The 8346-nt window shown below is 45.9% G+C and overlaps 1 protein-coding gene across 4 annotated transcripts in view; it reads left to right on the top strand.

The window, feature by feature from the left end:
• NEK4 (NIMA related kinase 4) overlaps nucleotides 1-8346 on the top strand; it is a 53850-nt gene that overhangs the window by 1744 nt on the left and 43760 nt on the right. For 2 of the 4 annotated variants that reach the window (XM_036868070.1, XM_036868073.1), the window contains 2 exons: nucleotides 2695-2813; nucleotides 4282-4333. The gene's annotated coding sequence lies outside the window, so the exon portion shown is untranslated. The remainder of the gene's footprint in view (nucleotides 1-2694; nucleotides 2814-4281; nucleotides 4334-8346) is intronic. The other 2 variants (XM_036868072.1, XM_036868071.1) reach the window with 2 other exon arrangements.

The raw sequence follows: 8346 nt of genomic DNA, 5'->3' as shown, positions 1-8346 counted from the left end.
GACCATTAATCAATAAAATGCTGGATAAACATGGATTAAACATTAGACAAGGTGAAGGCAAATATTACAATTTGGGGGATGAAAAATAGACAGTGAAAGCTTTCTCCTTAGGGGGATTCCCAGCTGTGCAAACTCCTGACCAGACTCAGACTGTGCCCCTTGGTTAGAGCTACACTCAGCCGGCGTGAATTGTGAAGACCCAGACAGCTCATTTAATCCCGGCTCCGTGGCACAGGGCCAGCACCAGTGATACTGCGGCAGGCATCAAGAAGCCACAGTTAAAAATGGATTTCTCAGCTTCGTTAGGTGTTTCTTTCAAAATTCTTTAAGCATCAACAAACTTTTCAGACAGTCATACTTTGGCCAGGGAGGCAGATATGGTTGGTGGCTTAGAAAGGGTCTGCCCACGTCCTTGTTTCTGATGGCACCAACTCTAGCAGTTCTGCCAGAGGCGGTCTGGACAGTTCTGGGGATAGTAATGGGTGACACACCCTTTAGGCCAGTCAGCTTTGTAAAGAAGAGCAGAAGTAAGCCTCATCATTCCAGGATATAGTGGAGACAAAAGATGAATGCCATGCTTTCATGATGAAGGACAGACTACGAGCCATGCGTCGTCTCAGCCTTTTATGATCTAATTTTATCCTCAGGGTGTCCGGTGTCCCTGGGACGTTGGTCCCACAGCAAATGAAAGAGCAGGTATTCAAACCCAAATCTTTCAGATTCCAAAGCCCAAGCCTATCATGTAATGACAGAAATGTCCTCTGCATTATTAGGAAGAAAGAAGAAGCAGTCAAAGATCCAAGAGACCCATCTTGTAGCTGCAGTTTCTTAAGTTTTATGCACAAACCCTGTCTGTCCCCCACAAGCCACACACACTGGGAAGACGTGGCGCCTGGTCAACCCACTCCGTGGCCCTGATTGGGATGTACTGGCTGCTGTGACCCTGATATGGTGAGGGAGCCCAGAGGCTTCTTTGATCTCTGTTTGCTTGTCCTGGACTTTGTCTCACAGAGCAGCTTCTGGGAAAGGGCTTATTGTCCCCAGGCCAGAATACCCTTCTTGCCTGTCTTCTGGCCTTTGCGGGAGATGAGATGGATCAACGTGAAACTGTACATTAAGGGTTCTGTTGATTTTCTGCACCAGTGTCAACCAAGCCCTGTGTTGGGTTGGGTACAGTGCCAGGCACTAGGACACCACAGTGATGAAGCTCAAGTGCCTCCCTGTGTTCAGTGAGCTGATGCCTTGGGAAAAGGAGTCAGACAAGTCAAAGGAAGCCCAGTGAATCCCAAGAGTGGCCAGAGCTAAAGAGGAGCCTGAGGAAGCTGTAGAAATCTGGAAGGGGTGGAGCTCATCCCCTGCAGGGCCTTGGAGAAGCCTCCCAGAGGAGGTGCCTGGCAGATAGAGCGGCACTTGGGAAGGACGGGTGGGAAGGGGAGAAAGAGAAAAGCAGATGGGTAAGTGTGCAGCATGATTGGGGAAGGTGCAGGTGTCTGTGATGGGAGCAGCACCTGATGAAGAGGGTGGGGAAGGAGGCTGGGAAATGGCTTGGGACCAGCTGGCACAGGGGTCCCATCTTTTGAGTAGGAAACACTAACAATATTTTGAGCAGGTGCATGGCAAGATCAAGACTGGGCTGTTGGGAGACGGCTAGCTCCAAGCCTGTGCTGTAGAGGTGATAGAAATGCACTTGTATTGCATGGCCGGGAGAAAGGGCGTGGGCACTGCTAACAGTGACTAGCACCTGGCCCACTTCTCAGCATCTTTCGTGCCCTAGTTCGCTTACTGCTTACAGCTACCCCCAGGAAATGGATACTGTTATTGTTCCCACGTGACAGATGAAGAAGATTGGTTGACTCGCCCTGTGGATGTGTGTGTGTGTGGAGGGGGAGGGGGATGTGTGGACAGGAAGCAGCTGAAGTTGCTAAAGATTGAGCCTGGGGGTTTGAGAGGGTGGCCGTGCTGCTGGTGCCTGTGGGACAGCACGTAGGCCCAGACCTGCTCAGACCCCTCGGTCTGATATATGCAAACTGAACTCATGACCTTCCTTGCCCCCCACCACCAAGCCTGGTCTTCTTCCTCTTGTTGTCCATCCCAGTGAAGGCCACCACCATCCATCCATGCATCCAAGCCAGAAAGCTGGGTGGCATCCTGGATGGCTCCCTCCCCTAAACTCTCAACCTCCTCCCCACCCCATCTCCAACCCTCTAAATATCTTTTTGGTCCATTCACTTTTCTCCAAATCCCCAGTCACCCCCGAGTCTACCACCCTCATCTCTCACCTAGATGGCTGCTCCCCTCACTTCCACTCTGCTCCCACAGTCTACCCTCTGGCAGCAGCCAGAGTCATTATCTTAAAAGGCTGATCTGCTCTAGGCCTTTCCCTGTCTAACATACGTCCAGGTCTTGAGAGGTCTGACCCCTGCTGACCTCCATCTCACCCAGCCCATGGCCCTTTGGGTCTCACAGCTTCAACTATAGATACTGTTTCCTGATCCATGCCACAACCAATCCACTTTTTGCTAGTATAACTTCCTTATTCCTGCTCCCTTCAGCCTATAAAAATCTTTCATTTCGTACAGCTCCTGGGAGCTCCTTTCTGTCAGCTAGATGGGATATGTTGCCCAATTCGTGAATCATTGAATGAAGCCGGTAAGATCTTTAAAATGTACTCAGTTGAAATTTGTTTTATAACAGATTTGGTGGCAGTGGTGGGATCCAAAGGAAACTTCTGAGGGCTTTGAGGACAAGAAACACAAGCACTGGTACCCTCAAATCCTCTGAGTTCTCTTTCTCGCCACTTCCAAAGGCCATGGGTAAGTTCCTCCTGGTTCTGAGCTCCATTCTCTTTGTGTCAAACTTCTGATTTAATTGGCTTTCCAGTCCGGGGCAGGTCAGCTTGAGCTAGCAGATGGTTCCACCCAGAACCCAAGCCTCTAGCCCTTGGTTTCGTCCACTGTTCTTTATTTGATTGGAATCCCAGTCCATAGTCCCCTTTGTTGGTGGTCTTCTGGTTCAGTCCTTTCCCTAGTCCCCAGTTCCACATTGGGAATTGCTGGTGGTGCACACAAGGCCTTCTCTTGGCCAGGTTACTGTTAGTTTCTGTTAATGTGCACATGAGGTCAAGGCTGTTGCTAATAGGAATCTTGGAAGCCAAAAGCCACAAAACTGGTGGGCACAGGTGGAGCACTTAAAAGCTGTTAGAGCACTCACCACCTAACTCTAAGACCCTAGTAATTATAATAAATTGGTCTCGGAAAGGGTTAGGTTGACACTAGGTCACCTGCCGACTGCAAGAAAATTTCTGTGCAACAAGATCCACTGTAAAACACCACACAAACTCCAACCTGGCAGCACATCCCTCTCAGGTATTAATTTGGCTCCAAGAGACCCAAGACTTAGCTAAAGAAATGGGATTGAGTTTCAAATAATTGAGTGCGTCGCCTTCTGGCGCAACTGCTTATTTTATATCCAAGAACTGTGGTCCTGGAAGCTGTAAATATCTACAAAAATGGCAAAATCTTACAAAGACAATCTAGACTTACAATAGCTGTTATGAGAAAGGTTCCAGTTAGACAAGAGCATTTATTTAAGAAGTGCATTTGAAAGCAAGGGTTCCCAAATCAAACACACAGAATGGGACACCTATTTTAATTGGCATGCAGAAACCTCCAAAAGCCTTCAGAATTCCGTAATAGCTTCATTGAGAGATTCATTGCAAAAGGCTAATGAAAAATTAAAGACACACCGGCATCTAAAAGAAAAGACTATATGAGACTGATGCAACTCCTATTGCTCCCCGCTATCCTCCTTTACTTGAGTGCTCATTCTAGTAATCCTCTGTCTGAATTGTCTTTCCACTCTGAAGAGACTACAAGACCATAAAGAAAAGTCCACCAAGTTAGTGGCCTTACAGATGTCCCCATATCTACCCTTAAAGGATGGCCCTGGTGTGGGCCCCTCCCAGTGTCGAAGGGCCTCCTGAGGGATTTTCTGGTAAACAGCTATTTTATTTCCTTAAGCAGCCTAGGGAAATTAAAATTAAAATTAATGGATAACCTTGAGAAATTCTGGTAGATATTGGAGCCTGAATATGGGATCCTGGGAAAACTGGTAAAGCCAGTGAAGAGTGAGAATTCTAACCAGTTTCAGCTCTCCTGAATCTCTGTCTGTAGTGCCCAGTCAAGAGGAGAATAAAACTTGATTTTGTACCTACCTTTACTGTTTGTCCTGGCTGAAAATTAACAAGATTTTTTTGAAAGGACTTTTTTTTTTTCCCCCAAGGTAGCTCTTTGGCCAGAAATTGGCCAAATTGGAAGCTGATATTCAGAGCCTGGTAAGAATTTTTTTTTAGGCCTTCTCTAAGCTAAATGTACCCAGAGGGAAAGAAGAAAACAAACAAGCAAAAAAACCTTCTGAAGCCTTTGTGGAAGGATTTACTAAAACATTTCAAAGACATACAGCTCTAAATCTAGAACATAGGACTCTTTTTGATTTCCATCTTAGTTGAAGATCTTCTCCCTGATACAAAGAAGCAAATTGAGAAAAATGTAGTTGGATGGGTGGATCAATCTATAATGTCATTTAAGTCGCAACCTAATCCCCTGAGGTATTAAAAGCAACTGTCCTTACCTTACAAATCTTTGCAAAGCCAGAAATGCAGCTCCAGAAACAATTCAAAGTCCACCTGTCCTTTTTACCAACCCCCAAACCTCCCCTATTTATCTTAAAAGGCTTGTGAGTACGGTAAAAATTCTGGCCTTAGAAAACGAAAGTCCTTAGAGGAATTTGCAATTTTTCCCTGTGCCTTTGAGATGTAAATATTCTTACTTGGTCTTCTCCAGAATTCTTATCTAGGTCATCTCTTTGAAATGCAAACTTCAGAGAGACCATTCTTATCAGAAGGAAAACAAAAGGGGGAAAGGTTGTTTGGAACTTAGGCAAGTAAAAATCTTAAGTGTCTTCTCCACAAATATTAGTAAAAAGTTTTAGCCATCTGAGCAGGTAACCTTAACTTACTCCATCGGCCAAAACCAATTGGATCCAGCTTATTCTACAACTAGTGAATTTTGTAATTTTGTACCCAGTTCATGGCTAAAATTTTAGAACAAAAGCTATGAGCTCTTGGGACTTCCCTGGTGGCGCAGTGGTTGAGAATCTGCCTGCCAATGCAGGGGACACGGGTTCGAGCCCTGCTCCGGGAAGATCCCACATGCCACGGAGCAACTAAGCCTGTGCACCACAACTATTGAGCCTGTGCTCTAGAGCCTGCGTGCCACAACTACTGAGCTCACATGCCACAACTACTGAAGCCCACGTGCCTAGAGCCCATGCTCCGCAACAAGAAAAGCCACCGCAATTAGAAACCCACGCACCACAACAAAGAGTAGCCCCCGCTCGCCGCAACTAGAGAAAGCCCACACACAGAAACGAAGACCCAATGCAACCAAAAAAAAAAAAAAAAAAAAAGCTATGAGCTCTCTGTTTGCATCAATCTGTATTTTTATATGTGTCTACATACATATGCTGTAGATGTGTGGTATTTTCCTACATTAAGAAGGTATTGCCGAAATTAATTTGTAAAAAAATTCTATTTAATTGGCTTAAAGAAAATTAAGCACATTGACTGAAGAAAAATGCACAACCTGGACCTTCGTTGCAGGCTTTCTCTAGTTGCGGCGAGCAGGGGTTACTCTTTGTTGTGGTGCGAGGGCTTCTCATTGCGGTGGCTTCTCTTGTTGAGGAGCATGGGCTCTAGGCACGCAGGCTTCAGTAGTTGTGGCACGCAGGCTCAGTAGTTGTGGCGCACGGGCTTAAGTTGCTCCATGGCATCTGGGATCTTCTCAGACTAGGGATCGAACCCGTGTCCCCTGCATTGGCAGACGGATTCTTAACCACTGTGCCACCAGGGAAGTGCCTTGGTTTAAGATTTATTTGAGGAATCTTATTGAGGACCATAGCCTGGGAGACAGCCTCTCAGCTCTGAGGAACTGTTCTGAAGAGGTAAGGGAGGAGCCAGGATACATTGACATTTTCTGCTGGAAAAAAGACATGTAGTTGAACTGATCTCTGGTGGCCTCGGCCAGCAGTGGCTTGAAGCAGGATCTTGGTTCCCCAGCCAGAGATTGAAGTCAGGCCACAGCAGTGAAAGAGGTGAATCCTAGCCACTAGACCATGAGGGCCAGTGGCCAGTGACAAGGCCCTGGCCCACTGGCTTTGTAGAAATGAATTTCCACAAAGAGGTGGAAAGTAGTGAAACAAGTAGTGTTTATTAGGAGGAAAAAGAGCACGTGTGAATAGACACGCATGGGCAGGCTCAGAGAGGGAGAGTCGTGCCCCCATCGTAGTTTGGGGCATTTCTTCCGGGTTTCCTCTGGTCAATCATCTTGCTTTGCCCGGCTCTGAGTCCATATTTGGTTTATCTCAGGATCCTCCCCTGTGTGCGTGCACATCTCTTAGCCAAGATGGAGTCTAGTAAAGAGGCCTATGGGTAGGTTGACATCGCAACAGGGAAGAGCAAATCCTGACTCCATGTTGCATCTGTTTCTTTTACTTTAACCTTTGCTTTTTGTTGCTTTTGTTATTATAATCACTGTCTATAGCTGTAAGCATACATAATGGCCTGCCACAGGGAACCCTGCCCCTCTGCCTGACTGTTAAACTAAAGTCCCTTTGTTCAGTTCACAGAGAGGCATTCTGACACTGCCCACCTGTGAATGGCTGCAGAAAATAAGAAATTAACACATCCCCTTCCTGATGAGGGGCAAGCAAGGAGATATTTTGCAAGATAAATGGCCTTTTTACTTCCTCACCTCTTCCCCCTCTCTGTTCTATAAAAGAAACTGGCATCCAGACCCGGATAAGACGGTTTTTTGGGGTACACTTGTCTGCCATCTTCTCAGTCCTCCAGCTTTCCGAATAAAGTCTCTATTCCTTGCCTCAACACCTCATTTCCCGATTTACTGGCCTGTCGTGCAGTGAGCAGAGCGAGCTTGGACTCAGTAACAACATCACCTACTGTGGGGTGGTGCCCCCTCCCTTTTTGATCCCTGAGGAGCCTTTCTGCGCATGTGTAGTCAGGGAGGTCTCCTTGACCTTGAGAATGAGAAATATGTGGGCTTTTAATCTTTTTTTTAAATTTTTATTTATTTATTTATATTTATTTTGGCTGCGCCGGGTCTTAGTTGCAGTGCAGGATCTTTGTTGAGGTCTGAGGGATCTTTAGTTGTGGCACGTGGACTCTTAGTTGCGGCATGCAGGCTTCTTAGTTGCAGCACGCGGACTTCTTAGTTGCCGCGTGTGAACTCTCAGTAGCGGCATGTATGCGGGATCTAGTTCCCGGACCAGGGATTGAACCCGGGCCCCCGGCATTGGAAGTGCAGAGATTTACCCACTGGACCACCAGGGAAGTCCCTCTTTATCTTTTATCTGGGCAGGACTCAGCTCTTCTCTGGCCCTGCCATTACTGTTTTCTTTTTTTTTTTTAATTTTTACTGGAGTATAGTTGATTTACAATGTTGTGTTAGTTTCAGGTGTACAGCAAAGAGCAGAATGAATCAGTTATACATATACATACATCAACTCTGTTTTTTTTTAGATTCTTTTCCCATATAGGCCGTTACAGAGTATTGAGTAGAGTTCTCTGTGCTATACAGCAGGTTCTTATTAGTTATCTATTTTATATATAGTAGTGTGTATATGTCAGTCCCAATCTCCCAATTTATCCCTCCCCTCCCCCCCCCTTATCCCGTGGTAACCATAAGTTTGTTTTCTACATCCATGACTCTACTTCTGTTTTGTAAATAAGTTCATTTATACCCTTTTTTTTTTTTTAGATTCCACATATAAGCAATATCATACCATATTTGTCTTTCTGTGTCTGACTTACTTCACTTAGTATGACAATCTCTAGGTCACTAGAGGCAAAGTCCAGCTATTTGCCCTGTTCCTGTTGTTATTTCTTTCTGGAAGTGTAAACAGGAGGCTGGCTGTAAATGTCTAACCTGGAGCCCATCTATCTCCTGCCTCAGAACATCAAAAGATTATTGCTAATCACAAGAGGAACAGATGCCTCAGGTCAATGATTGGAGTGCTTTCCTACGTATGGGAAGACGCAAGAATCTGGGTTCATAGAAATTATGCCTTAGAAATGCATCTTAACTATCTAATGCCAATATCCAAAGCGCAGAATGCCTCCTGTTTTTCCCCATCCTGAATTACCCTCAGGGAGCACCGTGGGCTGCTGTAGATAACGGCTGGATCCTTGTAGAACTGGGATGGTGGGCAACATTGTTCACTGGAATGGCAGGCAAAATTCCCTGTCCACAAGCACTTATATGAATTAAGGAT

Source organism: Balaenoptera musculus, chromosome 11, assembly GCF_009873245.2.
Source record: "Balaenoptera musculus isolate JJ_BM4_2016_0621 chromosome 11, mBalMus1.pri.v3, whole genome shotgun sequence".
In the NCBI taxonomy this organism is placed as follows: Eukaryota; Metazoa; Chordata; class Mammalia; order Artiodactyla; family Balaenopteridae; genus Balaenoptera; species Balaenoptera musculus.
The sequence above is the reverse complement of the archived record's forward strand: the minus strand, read 5'-3'. Positions and strand labels throughout refer to the sequence as shown.